Source organism: Ovis aries, chromosome 19 (genome assembly GCF_016772045.2).
Source record: "Ovis aries strain OAR_USU_Benz2616 breed Rambouillet chromosome 19, ARS-UI_Ramb_v3.0, whole genome shotgun sequence".
NCBI classification, from domain to species: domain Eukaryota; kingdom Metazoa; phylum Chordata; class Mammalia; order Artiodactyla; family Bovidae; genus Ovis; species Ovis aries.
In genome coordinates this window covers 20,428,390-20,446,722 of record NC_056072.1, presented here as the reverse complement: position 1 = coordinate 20,446,722, position 18,333 = coordinate 20,428,390, and positions in this window count along the sequence as shown.

Below are 18,333 nucleotides of genomic sequence, written 5' to 3'. Positions count from 1 at the left end.
AAGGCAACAATTTTAGTTACAATTGGGAGCAAAGATGTATAATGTCTTTTTCTAGCAGGTTAAATGTACCTAAATTAGCTTAAATATTCATGGTTAAACAAATAATATATCCATGTTAAAGAATAATACCTAGCAAATAAAAAGAATAAGCTACAGATGTTGAAAGATTTGTAATATCTACCAGTAGATTAAAAGAACCAAGATGCAGAAAAATGTGCGTATATGACACCCTTTATATTTTAAAAACACACACACAAATCCCTATGTATTTCAGCATATATATATATATATATATATATATATAAAGTTTTATGTATAAATGTATGGTAAAAGTCTCAAATGATACACTTTTAGATAGCAGTTTTGAGATTTTGCTCAACAGGGGACATTCTGCAATGCCTGAAGACATTTTTGGTTATCACAGTGGGGACAGAGGAAGTTCAATTGGAATCTAGGAGATAGAAATTGGGAGTGCTATTAAGTATCCTTCAAGACAGCCTCACAGCAAAGCCACAGTGTCACTACTGCTGACATTCAGAAACCCTGCTCTAAATTGATAACAATGGCTTTCTCTGGACAGTCAAGTGGAACCTAAGAGAATTTTGGAGATGCGAAGCAGAACTTCCACTTTATTTGTACTATCTGTACTTCCATCAAGATATTGTATTAATACATTAGTGGCTCAGTGGTAAAGAAGTCACCAGCAATGCAGGGGATGTGGGTTCGATCCCTGGGGTTGGAAAGATCCCCTGGAGGAGGTAATGGCAACCATTTCCAGTATTCTTGCCTGAAGAATTCCATGGAAAGAGGAACCTGGAGGGCTATAGTCTATGGGTTATTAGGAGTTGGATATGACTGAGTGAGCACTATTAATATATTTAACAGGGAAGTTGTTAAAAAATGAAGTTTAAAACACAACAGGTGCCCAAATGTACTGCCAAATTTGGATTTCCCCTTAAGTCCGTTAACATAAGAAATGTGATAGTTCTTTAAGCAAGCTAGTGACAAGTGATATTTTATGGTGCAGTATGGTACACTGAGAGCAGCTTCTCTAGGGTGAGTGGGAATTTCTGGAATGTAAGTGGGAGACTGCAAATTTCCTTCATTATGATATAATTCTGTTCGATGAAGGAGGCTGATGGATTTACAAGGAAAATTAGGGAAACTTCTAATATCTATCTGGAGGCTTTGTTCATTGGAAAAGACTTTCAAACCCTGCTGAAAATTTTGTAGTCTTTATACCTCTTAGGGCTTGTACAGAAATCTATTTAGAGCCTCCATACTTGACGGATAAGACGCTCTCACACTGTTGCTCTTAAGTGTATATGTATTTGTTCTTTAAAGTATATACTTGAGTATTTTCAGTGATGAGTCAGTCATCTCACAGGCCCACTTTTCATATTTTTTATTATAGAACATCGCCAGCAGATGGAAGGCTGAAGAAAATGCTATCATAAACATCTATGTAGCTACCAGCTAGGATGAACAGATATTAATAATTTGCCATTTGGGACTCATGTTTCACTTCTCAATTGACCTCTTTTTCTTTAGAGAATACAGCACGACAGGCAAAGCTGAAGATTCATTTATTCCTCTACCTCCCCTATCCAGAATAACCCCTGTTCTGAACTTGACACATAGCCCTTCACGTATGTTTTTATTCTTTATAAAATGTAAGTATAACTTACTTTTATCTATCGTACACACATACTTGAACTTGGTTTGCTTTTAAACTTTAGGTGAATGAAATCCTTCTGCATGGTTTCTTTTCTTTCATGAAATGCTTATATCAATTCATATGAGAACAAGGAGTCCTAGTTCATTCATTCGAAATGCTACATGTATCATATTCTATCATGGGAATATATCAGTTTAGTTATCCATATTCTATTTAGCTTCCTTTTTAAAAATATTATAAATAATGCTGCAGTGAACATCACTGTTTATGGTTCCATGATTATATGGATGGAGGTTCCTCTAGGCAAATATTTCTAGAAATGAAACTGCTAAACCATAAGATATGTACATCCTCAAAGGTATTAGATAGCAGATAAACACTTTGCCTTTCAGAGTGTTTCAGTTCACTTATAGTTTCACCAAAAAGGTATACAAGTTTCGTTATTCTTGCAAACACCTGATTCTTTTTTCTTTATTCTTCATTCTGCTGTTAAGCCTATCAATTGAGTTTGTTTATTTTGGTACATATTTTTTCAGCTTAAATTTTCCCATTTGGTTCTTTAAAAATTTTAAAAGTTCTTTTCTGAAACTTTATTGTCTTACTGAGACTATCTATTTTGCCATGTTTCTACAGTGTGTTTGTAATCCTTGATACATTATTGTGTAGACTGCTCTAAAATCTTTATCAGATACTTCTTGCATCCCTGTCACTTCCCCATTGGTATCTATGTATCTCCATTATCTACCTATGCATCCTTAAGTCTATCTAGGGTCTATCTATATAATCTTTGAGGTCTTCCCAGTTCTTTGTTGGCCAGTGATAGTGAATGGATCCTATGTTGGATTCATAATATGTTGGATTATGTTATGACACTCTGGATCTTGTTTTTGTTGGTGTTTTCTCACCCTGATACATCATTAGTGCCAAACATGATAGAAGTCAAGTTTCCCAGTAAATTTCTCTTTATTTGAAACCATAGGGAATAGTTTCCTTATTACTGCCTGACAGCGGTAGAAATTCTGGATTTCCATATCTCTCCAGCTGGCAAGAACAGGAGTATCTCATTACTTATTATTTCATTTTAACATGGCTTCCACTGACACCACAGAAGGGATGGTTTCATTATCGCTGGAGAGTAGCGGAAGCCCTGACTCTCCACAGGCCTTTTCGTACCATTACCGCAGTGTATATGGACGCTTCACAACTTTCTGGTGAAGTTGGGAACCCCAGCTTCCCGCCTAGTCTACCCTGACAACATGAGGGGGTCCTTGCTCCTGTTTAGGGGGAATGAAAGTGACTGTTCCTGATTCAGTCTTCTCTGACACGCATCTGGAGAGTGACATGTGATGCCTTGTTACTGTCTAGAAGAGTCAAAGTCTAGGCACCCCCTTGTCTTTTGCTAGCATAGGTGCAGGTATAACCAGTTTTTTCGTATAGTGTTTGGCTGGAGTAGAGTGTTCTTACCTAAAAGTTTTGTGTCTTTCTAAGCCATCCTTCTTTGGCCCTTTTCCTAGAGAGAGCATTTATTTTTTTGGACTGTGCTCATTGCATATTCCTGGCTTCTTTAGTCCATATCTTGCATATTTCAGGCTAAGAGGAAACCCAGGAATCTCAATATCATGCCATTCCTCAGTTCCTGAAGTCCCAATCAATGTACTTGCTTATCTTCACTTTTGAGAGTTTTCTTATGTTTGTTTCACAATAATGTTCAGAAATTTTTGGCTGCATTTAGCAAGACAAACAGGGAAGTACATCTGTTCTGTATTCCCAGAAGTCTTCTTTGAGTTTTTAATGTTATACTAATTTTGGAGTCATAGAATAAACTTTACTTGGCCATGATGTTTTATTCATCCCCAACATAATCTGATTCAGTAATCTTTATTTTTATTTTTTAGTATTTTGAATCTGAGTTGTCAAGAGGATTAGCCTATAATCTTCCTTTGATGTAATAAATAGCCTTGTTGGTTTGTGTGATAAACTTTGCACTGGCTTTATAAAACAAGTTGAGAAGGGGATTTCTCAACTTTTCTCTGGAAGATTTTGTGTCGGAAAGATATTTTTCTTTACAGGTTTGAAAGATGTTACTAGGAAAGCCCTCAGTTTAAGGGGTTATTTTATGGATTTAATCTCTTAAGAAAATATAGAACTGTTCAGATTTAAAATTTTTTCTCCGTTTGTTTTGTGCTAGGCTTTTCTATGCTTTTCTTCAATTTATTTTATATTTTTAACTTTGTTTACATAAACTTATTCTTACTAATCTTTTTATTGCCTTGTAATTTCTTTATGATTTCAGTAATTTCTCCTTTTTCTTTTCACTGATGATTTATTTTTTCTCTTTTTACTATTGATCAGCCCATTATTTATATTATTTTTAAAATCACTAATTTGGAGATTTTTGTTTTCTATATTTAAATTCTATGATCAATTTTACTGTTATTTTGCCTTTATTGTTTCTCCTTTTTTTTTTTTTTTGGTTTAATTTGCTGTTTTTTTCTATAAGTGAATGCTGTCTAAGTGAATTTCAGGCTGTTGTTCTAATGTATATATTTAAAACTGACAGTTTTACATGGATCCCACAAATTTAACATGTCTTATTTTCATTATTAATAAGCTTAAAGTAAATAATGTCCACAGTCTAATTTCCACTGAGATTTATCCTTTAATTGTTGGGTTATTTTGAAATTATTTAACTATTTTCCAAGTAGTTGCCTGTTGGGGACTGCTTTCTGGTTTCTACTGTCAGAAAACATGTTCTGAATGGCTTTTTTTTTTTTTTTCTTTCAAATCTGTTGATACTAGCTTTCTGATATAGCATACTGTAAATTTTTTTCACCCTGTGAAATCTAGAATGTTTCACTCTCAAACCCACCTAGGGAAACACCCTAGTCATGATTCTCTCTTCACGATTGTTTGATATGTATAAGGAGAAACATGCACTGTTTCAGTGTTGAGTGTGATTTTTTATATAAGCTACTTAGTTGATATTTATTCATACAAATCATGTGTTCACTTTTGTTGATTTGAAAATTTTGAAAACCATGAGTCTCCTTCTTTGATTATATATTAGCCTATTCTCCTTTATTTCCTTTATTTTGTTGTACATATTTTTAAACTATACCTATGACATTTTAATTTTCATGTTGTTTGGTTATTTTTGTTATTTTAAGTAGTGCCTTTTATCTTAAGGTCTAATCTGTTTCATTTTAATATATCTACTCCAACTAGTCAAGGCTATGGTTTTTCCCTTGACTTCCCTGGTGGCTCAAATGGTAAAGCGTCTGTCTATAATGCGGGAGACCCGGATTTGATCCCTGGGTTGGGAAGATCCCCTGGAGAAGGAAATGGCAATCCGCTCCAGGACTATTGTCTGGAAAATCCCATGGACAGAGGAACCTGGTAGGCTACAGTCCATGGGGTCACAAAGAGTCGGACACGACTGAGCGACTTCACTTTCACTTTCACATGGTCTTTTCAGTGGTCATGTATGGATGTGAGAGTTGGACTGTGAAGAAAGCTGAGTGCCGAAGAATTGAGGCTTTTGAACTGTGGTGCTGGAGAAGACTCCAGAGAGTCCCTTGGACTGCAAGGAGATCCAACCAGTCCATCCTAAAGGAGACCAGTCCTGGTGTTCATTGGAAGGACTGATGCTGAGGTTGAAACTCCAATACTTTTGCCACCTCATGCGAAGAGTTGACTCATTGGAAAAGACTCTGATGCTGGGAGGGATTAGGGGCAGGAGGAGAAGGGGACGACAGAGGATGAGATGGCTGGATGGCATCACCGACTCAATGCACATGAGTTTGGGTGAACTCCAGGAGTTGGTGATGGATAGGAGGCCTGGTGTGCTGTGATTCACTGGGTCACAAAGAGTCGGACACGACTGAGTGACTGAACTGAACTCCAACTGTCTCTAGATTAGTATTTCTATAACAAATCGTTTCCCATTCTTTTATTTTTATCTTCTGTATCCCTGTATTTAAGGTGTGTCTCTTTTAAGTTAAATAGAGTTTTAACGTTTTAACCATACTGGTGACTCTTTTTTCCTCCCTATGAAATATTCCATCCATTACATTTAATGTGTTATCATTTAAATTGATTTAAATCTGTCATTTTATCCCTTTATATAGCTCTTTTCCTGCTTTATGTTACTTTCCCTTTATTCTATTTTTACTTTTACCTAATCAAACATTTACATTCTTTTCATTTTTCTCTTTTGTTTGTTAATTATAGTCTTTTTGCTATTATATCAGTATATGTTCCATGGATTACATGTGTCTCAGACAATTCTAACATGATTAATGTCTCTATCCAAAATGATTGTTCCCTTGTTTGTCCAACATCTGTTCTTCTCAAGACTAAAGAGTACTAGAGAAAAATTGGGATTGGAAACAAGCAGGGCCCTATGGATTCCTGGGCACAAAAGTCTTCCTGTGTCCCACATTTGTTTCTTGTTTGCAGGAAATAGGCTTCATTCAGCCCCCATGACATTCCCTGAGTTCCATAGTCAGGCTCAAATAGTTGCTATTTAGGGAAGGAAGGAGATGCCTAGACAAGGGAGGAGCAGTCAAGAAACAGTAGCCTTGGGGAAGGGTCCTGATTTCTTAACAATAGGTACACATTACAATATCTTTGAACTGTTTTATAAATAGATACTGAAACCCCCACCATGTGGGAGGAGTTAACGGTATATTTCCCAGCATGTAGACTCCAGCATGTAGACTTCCCTGGTGGCTCAGACAGTAAAGCGTCTGCCTACAATGTCGGAGACCTGGGTTTGATACTTGGGTTGGGAAGATCCTCTGGAGAAGGAAATGGCAACCCACTCCAGTACTCTTGCCTAGAGAATTCCATGGGTGGAGGAGTGTGGTAGGCTATAGTCTATGGATCACAAACAATCAGACACGACTGAGCAACTTCACTCACTAACTCATGTAGACCCCATACAGGTTTGGAACGAGAGGCTGATGATGCTGTCTCCCAATTACATCACCACCAACCAGTCAGAATGTCCATAAGCTGATCACACTCTTCTGTTTGAACACTTACTCTAAAACTCTTCACTACCCACTTTAGATTGGGATCTACAGTTTTGAGGACATTAGCCTGCTGTGGCCAATTTTACCTGGCAAAGTAATAAAGCTATTGTTTTCTACTTCACCTGAAACTCTGTCTCCAAAAATTAATTTGGTGGCAGGGTACAGAGGCCAGATTCAGCACCAGTTGTTCCTGAATTCCAACTGTTGTTTCTTCAGCTCTGTGAGACTCTAGAAAACTCTGCTAAGTTTCCCAGATCCTGAGATGCTGCGTTCCACTCTCCTTCCTATGGCCTCAGCTCTGTGCCACTTCAGTTCAGTTCAGTTCAGTTCCGTCACTCAGTCATGTCCGACTCTTTGCAACCCCATGGACCACAGCACACCAGGCCTCCCTGTCCATCACTAACTCCTGGAGTTTACTCAAACTCATGTCCACTGAGTCAGTGATGCCATTCAACCATCTCATCCTCTGTTGTCCCCTTCTCCTGCCTTCAATCTTTCCCACCATCAGAGTCTTTTGCAATTGAGTCAGTTCTTCCCATCAGGTGGTCAAAGTTTCAGCTTCAGCATCAGTCCTTCTATGAATATTCAGCACTGATTTCCTTCAGGATATACTGATTGGATCTCCTTGCTGTCCAAGAGACTCTCAAGAGTCTTCTCCAACACCACAGTTCAAAAAGCATCAATTCTTTGGTGCTCAGCTTCCTTTATAGTCCAACTCTCACATCCATACATGACTACTGGAAAAACCATACCTTTGACTAGATGGACCTTTGTTGGCAAAGTAATGTCTCTGCTTTTTAATAGGCTGTCTAGGTTGGTCATAAATTTTCCTCCAAGGAGCAAGCATCTTTTAATTTCATGGCCATAGTCACCATCAGGAGTCATTTTGGAGCCCAAGAAAATAGTCTGTCACTGCTTCCACTGTTTTATCATCTATTTGCCATGAAGTGATGGGACCAGATTCCATGGTCTTAGTTTTCTAAATGTTGAATTTTCAGCCAACTTTTTCACTCTCCTCTTTCACTTTCATCAAGAGGCTCTTTAGTTCTTCTTCACTTTCTGCCATAAGGGTGGTGTCATCTGCATATCTGAGGTTATTGATATTTCTCCCACCAATCTTGATTCCAGCTTGTGCTTCTTCAGTGTTTCTCATGATGCACTCTGCATATAAGTTGAATAAGTAGGGTCACAATATACAGCCTTGACATACTTCTTTCCCAATTTGGAACCAATCTGTTGTTCCATGTCCAGTTCTAAATGTTGCTTCTTGACCTGCATACAGATTTCTCAAGAGGCAGGTCAGGTGGTCTGGTATTCCCATGTCTTAAAGAATTTTCCACAGTTTATTGTGATCCACATAGTCAAAGGCTTTGGCATAGTCAATAAAGCAGAAATAGATGTGTTTCTGGAACTCTCTTGCTTTTTCAATGATCCAATGGATGTTGGCAATTTGATCTCTGGTTCTTCTGCCTTTTCTAAATTCAGCTTGAACATCTGGAAGTTCGTGGTTCACATATTGCTGAATCCTGGCTTGGAGAATTTTGAGCATTACTTTGCTAGCATGTGAGATGAGTGTAATCGTGTGGTAATTTGAGCATTCTTTGGCATTGCCTTTCTTTGGGATTGGAATGAAAACTGACCTTTTCTAACCCTGTGGCCAGATTGAGCACCAGTTGTTCCTGAATTCCAACTGTTGTTTCTTCAGCTCTGTGAAACTCTAGAAAACTCTGCTAAGTTTTGCAGTTTGGAAAACTGCTGAGTTTTCCAAGTTTGCTGGCAGATTGAGTGCAACACTTTCACAGCATCATCTTTTAGGATTTGAAATAGCTCAACTGGAATTGCATCACCTCCAGTAGCTTTGTTCATAGTGATGCTTCCTAAGGCCCACTTGACTTCACATTACCTGGATGTCTGGCTCTAGGTGAGTGATTACACCATTGTGATTATCTAGGTTGTTAAGATATTTTTTGTATAGTTCTTCTGTGTATTCCTGCCATCTCTTAATATCTTCTGCTTCTGTTAGGTCCATATAATTTCTGTCCTTCATTGTGCCCATCTTTGCATGAAAAGGCCCCTTGGTATCTCTAAGATCTCTAGTCATTCCCATTGTATTGTTTTCCTCTATTTCTTTGCATTGATCACTAAGATAAGAAGGCTTTCTTATCTCTCCTCAATATTCTTTGGAACTCTGCATTCAAATGGGTATATCTTTCCTTTTCTCCTTTGCCTTGTGCTTCTTTTCTTTTCATAGTTGTTTGTAAGGCCTCCTCAGACAACCATTTTGCCTTTGTGCATTTCTTTTTCCTGGGGATGGTCATGATCCCTGTCTCCTGTACAATGTCATGAACTCCCACTCAAAGTTTTTCAAGCACTCTATCTATCAGATCTAATCCCTTAAATCTATTTGTCACTTCCACTGTATATTGATACTGGATCATATTTAGGTCATACCTGAATGGTCTAGTGGTTTTCTCTATTTTCTTCCATTTAATTTTGAATTTGGCAATAAGGAGCTCATGATCTGAGGCACAATCATCTCCCCTTGTTTCTGCTGACTGTAGAAAGCTCCTCCATCTTTGGCTGCAAAGAATATAACTATTCTGATATTGGTATTGACCATCTGGTAATGTCCATGTGTAGAGTCTTCCCTTGTGTTGTTGGAATAGGGTATTTGCTATGACGAGTGCATTCTTTTGGCTAAACTCTATTAGCCTTTGCCCTGCTTCATTCTGTACTCCAAGGCCAAATTTTCCCATTACTTCAGGTATTTCTTGACTTCCTACTTTTGCATTTCAGTCCCCTATAATGAAAAGGACATCTTTTTTGGGTGTTAGTTCTAGAAGGTCTTGTAGGTATTCACAGAACAGTTCAACTTCAGCTTCTTCAGCATTATTGGTCGGGGCATAGACTTGGATTACTGTGGTATTGAATGATTTGCCTTGGAAGCAAACAGAGATCATTCTTTCATTTTTGAGATTCCATCCAAGTACTGCATTTCAGACTCTTCCGTAGACTATGATGGCCATTCCATTTCTTCTAAGGAATTCTTGCCCACAGTAGTAAATATAATGGTCATCTGAATTAAGTTCATCCATTCCAGTCCATTTTAGTTTGCTGATACCTAAAATATCAATGTTCACTCTTGCCATCTCCTGTTTGACCACTTCCAATTTGCCTTGATTCACGGACCTAACATTCCAGCTTCCTATGCAATACTGCTCTTTACAGCTTTGGACTTTATATCCATCACTTACACATTAGTAAATAACCTTGAGAGGAAAATGTTACAGGTCTACTGATGCAGTGTTTTCCTTTTTTCTGTAATGCTAAATCCTCAAGTCCTGGCTATCTTTCTAGCTCTCCAGTACCTTCAACATATTAAAAAGCCATGTGGATACATTCCTCAGTTCTTATCAGGAGAACTGATCTGCAAAAAGCTACTCCACCATCAGTAGTAATGGCAGTCCTTTTTACTTTCACCTAACTCTTTAGAGTTTACACAAAGAATTTTGGTGATTCTGATTCTGAATAAACTTTCAAATTTGCATTTTCAGAATCTGTGACATGTTTGTTTCTAATTGGAGTAATTTCTAAATGATCAATGACCCTTTTCTGCTATAATATTTTCAATAATTTGCTACATAATTTCATCCAATAAGCTTTATATTAAACTGTGAAGAAGCCAATTTTATTGCTGGGATGTCCAGATTATTAGAAAATTATAATTGCTAAAGAATTAAAATTTATAATGTGAAAGAATGATAGGCATGCCAGAATTTACTTATTCAGATAAAAGTACCTCCCTTTATATAGTGCTTTGGAGGTCTAAACACTTATTCTAGTACTTTTATTTGATGTTTGATGCTTTTTTGGAATATTTGAAATTACTTTTAGAATATATTCTTACAAACATGCTTAGTGGCACAAATATTTTTTTCCTGAAGTTTGACATTAATTTATATAAGAAGTCAATAGTCATCCAAGCCATATCTACTAATAATATAAGAGATCAAATTTAGAATGCTTGGAAGTACAGTCTACTAAAATGAAGTGAAAGTTGCTCAATTGTGTCCGACTCTTCATGACCCCATGGACTGTAGCCTACCAGGCTCCTCTGTCCATGGAATTCTCCAGGTCAGAATACTGGAGTGGGTAGCCATTCCCTTCTCCAGGGGATCTTCCCAACCCATGGAATGAACCCAGATCTACTGCACTGAAGTAAAATTGGTTTCTATTTTTTAAGGTCTAATTCATCAACTGGAATAAAAATTAATCAAATGCCTATTAAATGTCAAACACTATGTTCAGTGCCACAGAGAATAGGGTGATAGTAATTTTAATATGTGCAGTTGTTATATATGCATACATACACACAAATGTATCATACACACTTAAGGTCCTACATATGCTTGCATGCAAGCCTGTGTATACTTGTGTGTATGTGTGTAAAACTGCCATATATTCTCATGTATTTTTCATATCAATTTTTTATGTTTGTCCCATTAGTTAGACTGTCAACTTTTCAAGGTATTTTTATATCTCCTGACAGTGTCTATTTTCGTATTTCATATATACTGAGAACTTGATTAGTGTTGACTGACTGATTATCTATAAGTCAACACTTTTAAATAATAAACTCAAAATTGCCATAAGCACAGGAGTTGTTTTATTACAGTATTTCTCGCTGACAGTTGTTTCCCTTCTTATAATCTATGAGTAAAATATTTGCTGTGAATTGCAATGCCTTAACAGAAATTATGACAAAATTCTGATAGATGGAGCCCAGGCATCAACAGGGAAAAGAACTAGCTTGTGACTCATAAGAAACTGCATAAATCAAAGAACATGGGAAAACCTATTACAGTGAGTACTGATTGACTCTGACCTCATGTAGTTTAGCTTCATATGGGCTCCTTCTCTTAAGGAAAGGATAGGTTAATACACCCACATGCTTGGCACATGAGTCATCCCACACATTCATATTTTAAAATACTTGTATTTCTTTTTGGCAGTGAAACGTGCTTTTAAAAAATGCATTCTGCTTTTCTTAGCACTTTACTCTTAAAATAAAAACAAAAAGAACAAAATGGAACTATAAAATGATATTCCAGAATAGTTGAGGTTAGGTTATAATAAATTAGATACATCTGTAGGAAGCAACAAAAATAATACTGTATTTTTGTAGTTCTCTAATGTAGTAACTTTGTTGGCATTTAACACTGAGATATGAATGTGTGTTTCAGAGATTGTTTCTATGATCACACATTACCCTACAATTTCTTTTGTGAATCTGTGTGCCTCTGTAGTGATGGAATTAGTCTAAATCCTTAATTATTCCACTGACTATATCACCCTTTCCTCTCATATATGTATAACATATATGGATATCTAAACCACAAAATACAGAAGAAAATTTTGAGATGATGATATACCTTCCAAAAACAAAGCATTTGCTCCTATTTTGACAAGTGTATCTATAGGCTGAATACAATTGAGGAAAAGTTGTTCTCTACCAAACTTTAATAAGGTAAAGAAAACCTTTCACAAAAATCATACAACATGATATTTTAGGATGAGTATTTGAAGGTGGATTACATGTCATCATCCCAGAGGTACATCATCAGAAATCAGATGGGTTGCAAATGGGGATAAAGTCTGCAAGGAAACTAGGAAATTACAACTGATTTAGGAATAACTGAGGCAGTTTGTTTAGAAATCTTATGGGTGACAGGTAATCAGTCAGTCTGTAAACTTTCATTCAGCTCAGAGTATTGTGTATCTGTTAGGATACCATATTGAAGATTGCTTCAGTAACAAATGAACCCAATCTCAGTGGCTCATAGCAATAAATGTTTATTTCTCACTTGTGCTTCATGAACACTGTGGTTCAGGTGTAACTCAGGTACATACCATTTTCACACTGGGTCCCAAAATGATGGAATTCCCTACTCAATATTTCTTGTTGTTGTGAAAGAGGGAAGAAAGAACATAGTGAAGCAGATTTTCACTGTAAAGTTTGTATCTAGAAGTGATACTTACAAATTCTGTTAAGTTTTATTAGTCATAAAAATAAAATAGTCAAGACGTAATTGAAAAGGTACGGATGTATAATCTTGCTATATGGAGGAGTATTGGACGTTGGTCCTGGAGGAAAGCATGGCACCCCACTCCAGTATTCTTGCCTGGAGAATCCCCATGGACAGAGGAGCCTGCGGGCTACAGTCCATAGGGTCACAAAGAGTCAGACACAACTGACCGACTAATGACAGCACAGCACAGCACAGTGGACATTGATGAGACTAGGGCTGTGAGCAACCCAAAAAGCATCTGTGTAAAGACTAACAGTAGATTGAGCTGATTGAAGACACAATTAAAACTATGCTTTAGAAGGATGTATCTACCTGCAGAACTTAGGAAGAGACAGAGCAGGGACAAGAAGATCTTTGCTCAGGTCTTAGGGCTAGAATAACTGTGACTATATAAGTCAAATATACCAGACTTGAATCCTGATTATTGTGCAACTTAAATTATCCAGAAAATTTAAATCTGAAATTTTTTAATACTCAACTTCCTCATCTATAAAATGGGAATGCAGTAGTACCTATTTGATATATTTACTTGTTGCAGAGAAGTTGCTTAATTTTCTAACCCTTCATCTGTTCCGCTGAAATGGGGATATGAGTGTCCACCTAAGAGCATGGTTTTGAGGATTAAATGAGTTAATAGTGTGGGAGACTCTATTTGTTGGCCAGCCAGTATAAATTCTGCAGTTTTGCCTTTCTATTAGAGCCACTTATGGGGATGTGGGGAATGTGGCAATTTTCTCAGACTATTTCATCTTTTTGCTTCCCTGAATACAGGGATGACCACTTGATATAGTTATGGCCAAAGAATTTTGACTGATGACCGAACATGACTTCTGGAGAAAATATTGATTTGCTGATAGGTGAGAACGAGTCAACAACAAATTCAGTTGGTATAGCAATGAAAGATCCCACAGCAGGTCTCAATGAAGATCAAAAATTCTGCATGCCACAACTAAGACCCAGAGCAGTCAAATAAAATAAATAGATAAAAATAAATATATATATATATTTTTTTTAATAAAAAAGACTCAGTTGGTGTATACATTTCTCCTTTGCCCCTACTTTTATGGCCAATATGATGCCTGGACCTTGAATAGTTTTCTCTTCTGTGTGAGTAGAAAATTCACATTTTAAAGATGATGGTGCAGAGAGAACCCAAATCTTTGATGACTTTCTTGACTTGCTAGATTGATCTCCAAACTTTTTGTCAAGTGAATAAAATATGCCTATAGTTGGTTCTACCACTTTAATTGTATTTGCTACATGTAACTGAGCACAAAATGCTAGACATAGTATCATATATTAATATATATGAATATACATATCACATATATGTATATATATATGTATATATATATATAACTGCTAGATGCTACTATTAGGCCTGGCATGTTGCAGTCCATGGGGTTGCAAAGAGTCAGACACGACTTGGCAACTGAATAACAACATTATTAGTGTATTGATATTATGATTGCTTTTTATCAGTGAAAGATATTATGACTCTAACCCAGAAATATAAGAAAACTGGGGGTAAGAAACAACTAAATAATTGATATATAAAAGTAGAATCCAAAATACTTGGCCACCAATGGTTCAAGAAGAAACAGGAGCCAAATGACAGAAGGACTTAAAGGTTGGAAATCTGAGACTCAGATAAGGCATTAATAAATAGGTACCATTTTATAAGTGCTACATGTCAGGAAAATTCCAAGCACTTTGCTGGTGTCAATTATTGAACAATGGTGCCATTAGCAGACATGAAAAGTAAGGGTAATGTGGTAAAGAGAAAATGATCCATTTCACTCTGGGATGTGGTGATTCTAACAGGACAGTCCAATCTGCAGGGCAGGAGGAAACATGTATCTGTTTCTTGGCAGACTAATTGGTATTTTGGATGTTGGGATTGGGCCTAAGCTGTCTTTGGAGAGACTGAAGAGAAGAGGACAGGTAGGAGCTCCATGGAAAATTCTGAAGAGAGAGATGAGAAGAGAGTCCAGAAGAGACTACAGCTAAAGTGTCCAAGGTCACGTCTTTCCAGCAAAGCAGACAGTTTGGGTGGTCTTACTGCCATAGATGTCAGCTGCGAAGACTAGCACCCATGTAAACTTTAACAAAGCACTGTTACAGCTGCTCAGGGAATGGAATATTCTGCTGGAAAATCACAATATTAGAGAGAAATCATCCCTTGTTTTAACTTCTGTTAGTAAATATGATGTAGTGAGCCCTTTACCCTTATTTAAACATTATGGATCTTAAAGTATGCTTAGACAGTCTTTCTGGGCATTTTTAATATATGTCAAGTATCTATAAGTGGCAAACTTTGAGAGATCTTGGGGATTTAAAGTGGTTGTCAGGAACTAACATATAACTGATCTATTTGTGTAATGATTACTTAATACAACACAGTAACTTGAGATGAAATTCCAGTTAATGGAGGATATTCTGGTCAATGTGAATTTTATTATTTTGAGAGTATTTTTCCTCTAGTGCTTTCCCACAATTTTAACTCTAACATAATGATTGTGCCCAATTATGTTTACTCTGTAAATAACTACATCTGTTAATTTTTGTAAAAATGAGTTAAGTCCATTTCTTCATTATCTCTTTCTGTACAATGTATTATAATTTAAAACAAAAAGTATTTGTGATTGTGTTTAAGCCAAATAACTTTATAGAGTAGAACTAACTCAAATTCTGATGGAGACATGACAGTATGTTAGCATTAAAAGTAATTTTTCCAGCATCTCTAACAGGCATCATGCCTGGCGATGTGCTATCTGCTAAATGCAGGTTGAGATACCTCATCAGCAAGTGTTATAATAGGGTGGAAGTGCAAGGGAAAGGGATTCATTTTCACTCTTTCTGTCTCTTTGAATAAAATGATTCACACCCCTCACAGCTTCTATGGGCTTCACTAGCAGCAGCTTATAAAAATAGAATTACTAAATCTCAGCCCTGGAAACAATTTCAGGAGAGGTCACAGAAAAGTCATCTTACCTTATGGGGAATCTCTTTCATATATATTTATGCCTCTATGGATTTGAAACCTCTGGAGGGGGTTAACTCACGATTTCCATATATAGCCCATTGCATTTTAATTTGTATGAAATGTCTTCCTCATTTAAAGCTAAAATCTGCCTTTTGGTAAATCGATGGTAGTAATAGGATTAACAGCTACTAATGTTTGCATTTGTTGAATATTATATTTAGTTGCATCTAACAGAATCTACTCCTGCTACTTTCAACAGAAATATTTTTTGAAATGGAGATTAAGATGCTGACAAGCTTAGAAAGGCAAGTGGAATAAACTGTAGGCAAGACCTCCTGAAATAGCTCCTTTAACAGACCCACATAACTGGCCTTCCAAAGGTGCTACTATCTCCATCACAATTAGGAAGAGAAGAGCAAGCAGAAACCACAGTCATACCAGGACCACACCATCTCACACAAGATTTAATCCAAACAAAAAACCAAAGCAAAGACAAGCAAGCTATGCACCTTACCTCTGTCTACATCTACCCAGCACTAGTTCTTTCCACTAGCCTACATATGTCATGGTCTCCAGATTTTTTTTCTTTTTTTCCACCTCTGCTTCTGGCAACCAGCAATTTGCTCTGTTCTTACAAATACAAAGGTTTGTATCATTTTTTTTTTCTAGATTCCACATCTAAGAGAACATATTTGATTATTTTTTTAACTAACCCTTGTAGCTCAGTCAGTAAAGAATCTGCCTGCAGTATAGGAGACCTGGGTTCGATCCCTGTGTTGGGAAGACCCCCTGGAGAAGGAAATGGCAACCTACTCCAGTATCCTTGCCTGGAAAATCTCATGACAGAGGATCCTGATGGGCTGCAGTCCATGGGGTCGCAAAGAGTCGGACACGACTGAGTGACTAACACTTACTTACTTAACTAGAGAAACAGCAGAGCAAAGTGATGCCTTATAGGTAGAAGTGGGGAGTCAAGAAAGAAAGGACAGTGTCACAGGAATGTAAGTGGGACACAAGAAGATGCTCATGACCCAGGTCTCAGGTGAGTCCCTGGGACAGCTGCCAAGTGTGGGTTGTCGGCTTCATGGAGGAAAGAATTCAGGACTGGGCCACAGTAAAGAGAAAGAATGTTTATTCAGGGAGATACACATTCCACAGTCAGAGTGTGGGCCATTTCAGAAGGCGAGAGATCCAGATTTTAAAAAATTTTTATTCTCTTCTTGTGAGGGCACTCAAGTGTGTCAGGCTATTTTACAATTGTGGTGGGTGGAACCAAATATAGGAGGAGCTGATGCAGCAAGTTGGAGAACTAATACTTTTTGAATGTCCTAAATAGATTGATTAATCTTTTTGTCACATTTTCAGTGTTAGAGGACCTGTCAGAATTATGTTTGAAGGGAAACACAGGAGATTGGGATAGATGAATATAAAGGTTATGAATGCATTGTTCTTTCTGTAGTTCCTCTGAGGATTTCAGTCTTTTCTGATGGCATTGATTACAATTTTTATCACCCTGCTCAGTAAGTGGTATTATACTAATTTTAATTATGAATAAATAAAGGATCAACAAGATTAAGTGGATTCCCAGATTACATACTCAATGACAAAACTGCAAATTAAGCTAATTCATTTTCCTTCATAACCATTGTGTTTTTGCCAAGGAAGGAAGAGAATAGCTTATTTTTTTTTTTTTTACATTAAAGGAAATGAAGTTACCACACTCTGTACATATTAGTGATGTACTTAATAAATTTGACAAACAGAACAGATCTTCTCTATGAGAAGAAAATGACCTTAAGTGAAACAAATAATTGTTGTTCAGTCACTCAGTTGTGTCCAAGTCTTTGCAGCCCCATGGACTGCAGCACACCAAGCTACCCTGTCCTTCACCATTTCCCAGAGTTTGCTCAGACTCATGTCCATTGAGTCAGTGATGCTATCCAGCCATCTGGTTCTCTGTTGTCCACTTCTCCTCCTGCCTTCTATCTTTCCCAGCATCAGGGTCTTTCCTAATGAGTCAACACTTCACATCAGGTTGCCAAAGCATTGGAGCTTCAGCTTCAGCATCAGTCCTTCAGATGAATATTCAGGGTTGATTTTCTTTAGGATTGACTGATTTGATCTCCTTGAAGTCCAAGGGACTCTTAAGAGTCTTCTTCAGTGCCACAGTTCAAAAGAGACAATTCTTCAGCACTCAACCTTCTTTATGGTCCAATTCTCACATCTATACATGACTATTGGAAAAACCATAGCTTTGACTATACATTACTGTTTTAATTTCATGACCACAGTCAACATCTGCAGTGATTTTGGAGCCCAAGAAAATAAATTCTGTCACTGTTTCCATTGTTTCCCTATTTGCCATGAAGTGATGTGACCAGATGCCATGATCTTCGCTGTTTGAGTGTTGAATTTTAAGCCAGCTTTCTCATGCTCCTTCCACTTTCATCAAGAGGCTCTTTAGTTCCTCTTTGCTTTCTGCCATAAGAGTGGTGTCATCTGTGTATCTGAAGTTTTTTGTATTTCTCCTGGCAATCTTGATTC